The sequence below is a fragment of the Citrus clementina genome, unplaced genomic scaffold (genome assembly GCF_000493195.1).
Source record: "Citrus clementina cultivar Clemenules unplaced genomic scaffold, Citrus_clementina_v1.0 scaffold_1, whole genome shotgun sequence".
Lineage (NCBI taxonomy): Eukaryota > Viridiplantae > Streptophyta > Magnoliopsida > Sapindales > Rutaceae > Citrus > Citrus x clementina.
In genome coordinates, this window is record NW_006263303.1 from 10,376,346 (window position 1) to 10,383,492 (window position 7,147).

Below are 7,147 nucleotides of genomic sequence, written 5' to 3' on the forward strand. Positions count from 1 at the left end.
AGCATTGGTTTTATGCACTGGGAATTATTTATTCAAAAATTTAGTTACCATTTGTTCCCATGATGAAATGCTATTGGCAGGCAATGTATTAAGCCATGAACGAGCTCTATCCTTTAAAGAAAATGGGAATAATCTGAGTGTAACATCATCGTCTGAAAAATTTTCATATTTAAAAGTTTGACAAATGGCATGAAAATCATTCAGATGATTATATGGGTCCTCATTTTCTAAGCCATAGAATGTGGGGAGACAATTTAGCACACTAGGTTTTAGTTCAAAACTCCTAGTAGCTACATTTGGGTATCTTATACATGATGTGCTCAAATTAGCTAAGGGACTGAAATAATCCTTAAATGGCCTCTCCTGTGGTGCTTGTAAATCCATTTTATTTTTAACGTGTTTGTGTGTGCGAAGTGTTTTCTCAAGTTCAAGGTCTATAGGTTCAAGATTAGGTAATAATGACCTACGACCATACATGCAAAATAAATAAAATAAAAATAAAGATGGGAACAAAACAAATAAAAATAAAGAAAAGGGAGAAATTACGATACTAACCTTATTGCGCTATTACAAACTTTCTATAAAAATACAAAAACAAATACGTGAAATAAATTAACTAAAAAGAATTAGTAAGATAAACAAAAATTACAAAGAAAAAAAAATAACTTGAAAATTAAATTACAGAAATTTAAAGAAGAGAAAAAGAAAAGAAATTACTAACCTCTAAATGCGGATTCACTTTTTTTTAATAAAAAATACAATAAAACAAATAAAAGAGATTATTCACAAAAATTAATTCTATAAATTAAAATTACTTACCTCCCCGGCAACGGCGCCAAAAACTTGTTGTGCAAATTTTAATGTACTCGCAAGCGCACGAATCTATTGTAGTATAGACTAATGGTGACGAGTGTCGATCCCACGAGGAGGTGGATTTTAATTGTGTAGAATTAATTTTGTAAATGGGTGATTGGATTTGTGGTGGAAATGATTTGGGATATGCTAAAACTTAAATTAAAATGGCGAGAATAAATTCTAAAATTGGAATTGAAATGACGAGAATAAATTGAAGAGAATTCTATTAAAATGACGTACTTGGGTATCTGGATCCGTATCAACATGCATCATGGGCTAAATAATCCTTATTAATGCCAATTAAATCATGAGGGGGGAATCCACACCTCATGAACCACGCTCTAATCAATATGGTGCTAAGGGCTTATCGTGCCAAATAATAATAACCTTATACTAGAGAGCCGGTGTAACCAATGCAATATCTAGACAATACTATTATTATTTGTCGACAAGAAGTCAAAATATCCACAAAAATTAGAGGGGAATAGAAAATAAATTTACCAAATTAAGCCCATGACACATGTTGAGACTTCACCTTCAACCCAAGCTTGAAAGAAAATTAGCCACTCATAATTGAACTAGGGGCAAAATGAGAATTTATTAAAATACGAAGAAAATACAAGATGGAGAAGGAATTACAGAAAATGAATCTCAAAAATGGATTCAGAGATATCAAATTAGGGGGGAGAGGCCCCCTTTTTATAGATACATGGAGTAAATCATGGCCATCGGATTCAAAACAGTTTGGACGCTCAGGATTGCGCCACGTCATCAGTCAACAGTCCACGGTTTGACCACGCGGATGAACAGTAACACGGTTTGACCCGACTTTGAACAGTAACGCGGTTTGACCCGGATGAACAGTAACGCGGTTTGGTTGAAAATAATCCTGTGTGATGCATGCACCGTACGCGAGATTTTTCGTCCACTGATATGCTGCCACGTCACCATCAACAGTACATAAGAATTTTAGTCCAACAGGATCGTGACACCTCATCAGTCAATGCCACGTCATCGGTCCGTCCATGTGAATAGTGTCGTGAACAGTAACGTATACAGTACCGTACACGTGAATAGTACCGTACATGTGAACAGTGCCATTTTTCCTTTTATGCTCCTCCTAAGGTTTTCGACCGTCCTGAGTTCAAAAGTGATGTCTGTTTTGCCATCTGATTTCTCGTTTATTGTGAAATGACTATGATGCCCCTAAAATACATAAAATACTTATTAAAATAAAACACATGTAATTAAATCACAAGAAGGTTAAATACATAAAAGTAAGGGTTGTTAGTAAGACTTGAAATGTAAAATGACGGTTTTCTTCTTTATAAATATGCATTTTCTAACACTCAACAGACATCAGATGGTAAAATGAAACATAATAATTAACCCCACAGGGAAATTATTATATTTGTGTTTCAATTAGAATGAGAGAGTGAGTTATTTATTTTAATTATAATAGCTGCCCACAGGTGTATTTATCAAGATAATAAATAATATGCTAGTCTCATTATATGGATATAAATATGTTGCATGTTATAATTTGCCCACAGGATAGTTATAATGATGCTTTGATTTATTTAAATTATTGGAAATTATTTACATGTGTAAATTTTCCTTATAATTTATGCTTCAATATGTTTTGTAAGCTTGTACTTTGTTTGTTTTTGTATCTATTCAATCTTTGTCTGTTCCAAATAGTGATACTTCTCGTATCCTTTTTCTGAGTGGTGACAATTTTAATGAATGGAAGGAGAAAATTCTCCTAACGTTAGGGTGCAATGACCCTGACTTAGCATTTCGAGTGGATGAGCCACCAATGCCTACCGAATTAAGTACCTCACAAGAGAAAGCATCATATGAACGATGGGAGCGATCCAATCGATTGAGCATGATGCTTATTAAGGCTCATGTTGGGAAAAGCATTTGTGGCTCTATTCCAGATTGTGCTAAGGTGCAAAATTATCTCAATGCCATAAAGCAACAATTTGAGACATCTAACAAGGCTATAGCAAGCACCTTAATGAGTAAATTGTCATCCATGAAGTTTACTGCCACCAAAGGAATGGGTGAGCACATTATGGAAATGAGGGATATTGCTGCTCGACTCAAGTCACTAGAAATTGAGATTTCTGAGTCATTTCTTGTTCACTTTATTCTCAACTCACTCCCTCAAGAAAGGACACATGAAGAAAGCTTGCCCCAAATATAAGAAATGGCTTGAAAAGAAAGGTAATCTTATCTCTCTTGTGTGTTACGAATCTAATATGGTTCATGTTTTTCATAACACTTGGTGGATTGACTCTGGTTCTACAATCCGTATTTCCAATACCATGCAGGGCTTCCTAAACCACAGGAAACCGATGGAAAGTGAAGGAGCCATCTATTCAGGAAATAAGATGCCTTCACATGTTGAAGCCGTCGGGACCTACAAACTTGTCCTTAATTCTGGCTTTGTTCTAGACCTTGATAAAACCTTTTACATTCCATCATTTTCTAGAAACCTTGTTTTAGTTTCAAGACTTTTACCTTTTGGTTTTGGTTTTAATTTTCTTGGGACAACTTTTCACTTGTTAAAAGATTCTGTTATTGTTGGTGATAGAATCTTAAATGATGGTGTGTTTAAACTTCATTTAAACCCACTTTTGATTTTAACCTTATGACTATGCATGGTAATATTGGTGTTAAAGGAAGTGCCTTAAATGAGCAATCCTCCATGTTGTGGCACATGAGATTAGGTCATATGACTATTGAGAGAATTAAGAGGCTAGCAAATGATGGAGTACTTGAGACTCTTGACTTTACTGATTTTGGTACTTGTGTGGACTGGATTAAGGGAAAGCAGACCAATAAGACTAAGAAAAGTGCAAGGAGTTCAAATATTTTAGAAATCGTACACACTGATATTTGTGGCCCATTTTCAGAAGTGTGCTTAAATGGTCAGAGATATTTCATCTCATTTATTGATGATTATTCACAATACATGTATCTCTACTTGCTTTATGATAAGGGTGAAGCATTGGATGCTTTTAAAGTATATAAAGCAGAAGTAGAGAAACAATTAGGGAAACCAATCAAAATCATGAGATCAGATAGAGGTGGAGAATATTATGGTTGATAAACGGGATCAGGGCAAAAACTAGGTCTTTTTGCTAGGTTTCTTAAAGAAAATGGTATTGTTACTCAATATACAATGCCAGGCTCACCATATTAGAATGGCGTAGCTGAAAGACGAAACTGAACATTAATGGACATGGTTCGGAGTATGATTAGCAACTCCAATCTCCCATTATCCTTGTGGAGTGAAGCCTTAAAAACTGTTGTATATGTATTAAATAGAGTTCCAACTAAGGTTGTTCCTAAAACTCTTTTTGAGTTATGGAAAGGTTGGAAGCCTAGTTTAAGACATGTACGAGAATAGGGTTGTCCCGCTGAAGTTAGGGTGTACAATCCATAAGAGAAAAAGTTAGACCCAAGGACAGTTAGTGAGTTTTTCATTAGCTATGCAGAAAGGTCTAAGGGATATAGATTTTATTGTCCATCACATGCTTCTAAAGTTGTAGAAACTAAGAATGCTAGGTTTATAGAGAATGATGGGATTAGTTGGAGTAGTCAACCTCGAAACATAGTTTTTGAAGAAGATCAAAGTTCAAAAACTACTCCTGATACTTCAGATTATTTGGTTGTAGTTCAGCAATTTCCACAACCAGCCGCTGAAGAGCCTCATCATGAAGAGAATGTTCCTGAAGATCTAGCTATTCAGCAACCTTCTCAAGATGATGCTGATATAGCATTAAGGAGATCCACAAGGACAAAGAAACCAACAATTCCTTCTGATTATGTGGTGTATCTACAAGAATATGATGTTGATATCGGTGCTGAAGATGACCCTACCTCATTTTCACAAGCTACGTGTAGTAGTAAATCCATTTTATGGTACAATGCCATGAAGGATGAGATGGATTCTATGACTAATAACCAAGTTTGAGATCTTGTTGAATTGCCTAAAGAAGCAAAAGCTATTGGCTGTAAATGAGTTTTCAAAACCAAAAGAGATTCTTTAGGCAATATCGAAATATATAAAGCAAGACTTGAAGCCAAAGGATTCACTCAACAGAAAAGAAATTGATTATCATGACACCTTTCTCCAGTTTCTAAGAAAGGATTCTTTTAAGATAATCATGGCTTTAGTAGCCCATTTTGACATGGAGCTACATCAAATGGATGTGAAAACAGCATTCCTCAATGGAGATTTAGAGGAAGAGGTTTATATGAGACAACCTAAAGGGTTCATCTCAGAGGGAAATGATCACTTGGTCTGTAAACTCAATGGAGATTTAGAGGAAGAGGTTTATATGAGACAACCTTAAGGGTTCATCTCAGAGGGAAACGATCACTTGGTCTGTAAACTCAAGAAATCTATAGATGGATTAAAACAGGCTTCTCGACAATGGTATTTAAAATTCCATAATGTAATTTCTTCATTTGGTTTCACGAAGAACATTATGGATCAATGTATTTACCATAAGATCAGTGGGAGCAAAATTATCTTTTTAGTCCTATATGCAGATGATATTTTACTTGCATCAAGTGATTTGGGCTTGCTTCATGAGGTCAAACGATTTCTCTCACAACAGTTTGACATGAAAGATATGGGTGAAGCTACTTATGTCATTGGCATAAAAATTCAAAGAGATATATCCCAAGGCATATTAGGACTATCTCAAGAAACCTATATCAATAAGCTACTAGAGAGATTTCGTATGAAAGATTGTTCACCTAGTGTGGCACCTATTGTTAAAGGTGACAAATTCAGTCTGAAACAATGCCTAGAGAATAAATTGCAAAGGGAACAGATGACTAACATTCCTTACACTTCAGTAGTTGGAAGTTAATATATGCTCAAGTCTGTACAAGACCTGACATTGCATATGCAGTAGGGATGTTAGGAAGATACCAGAGTAATCCAGGTTTGGATCACTGGAGAGCTGCAAAGAAAGCATTGTGATATCTTCAAGGGACAAAGGACTTTATTCTTACATATAGAAGATCTGATCATTTAGAAGTGATTGGGTATTCAGACTCTAATTTTGCTGGCTGTTCTGACACTAGAAAGTCAACTTTGGGATATGTCTTCTTACTAGCAGAAGAAGCCATTTCTTATAGAAGAGCAAAACAGTCACTTATTGCTACTTCAACTACAGAGGCAGAATTTGTATCTTGTTTTGAAGCGGCAACACGGGTTATTTGGCTGAGGAGTTTTATTTTTGGACTAGAGATTGTTGATTCTATTTCTAGACCATTGAAGATTTATTGTGATAATTCTGCTGCAGTGTTTTTAGCTAAGAATAACAAAAGTGGAAGTCGAAGCAAGCATATCGACATTAAGTACTTAGCTATTAGGGAACATGTTAAGTCACAAAAGGTGGTTATAAAACACATCAACACTAAATTGATGATTGCGGATCCTTTGACGAAAGGATTGCCACCAAGTTTGTATAAAGAACATGTAGTGTGTATAGGACTCACTTCAGTTATATGATCATATTAATGTAATTGAGATACCCTTTTATTGCAAGTTATTCAATTTACTCCAAAAGTTTTCAAAATATGTTATCTCTGATAGTTTGTATACATTTTGTTTGGAGAATGAGAATATAGATATTTGAATTCAGTGAGGACCCTAAATGAGCGTTTGGAAGCTCATTTATAAAGCATATACCACATAAAGTATTCTTTCTAGGAGAAAATTACATTGTAATACATGGAAGACAATACTTTATTTTAAAGGACTTATCACCATGATTCATGTTTTCAACTTCTGGTTTGAGTATATGGTTAATTTTGTTTAAAGAGAGATATTCTAAGTTATAATTAGATGACCAAGTGGGAGAATGTTAGACACGTTTTCAATACGTGTATAATATGGCCATCTAATTTATTTTAATTATTAGTTTTCTAATTTAAATTGATATTTATCTTTATTTAGTTTAATTTTAAAACGTTGGTTTTGATTTAAAATTTGAATAAAGATAAAACAACTCTCCCCAATATCTCTCATACACGTTACGGATGGTTTACTAAAATCAAGGGGATAACGACTCAAGGGGATAACAGCTCATCACTTCCTCTTTTATTTAAACATGTCTTCTTGATGGGAGATGACTTACGGTCAAGATTTTTTAAAAAATATTCAGGGTCCCTGGTCTAACAACAAAGCCTGTGTATACCATCTACTCTAAGGAATTAAGTGTGGATAGACTAGCAAATTCTGAGTACGAAGCATCGCTTG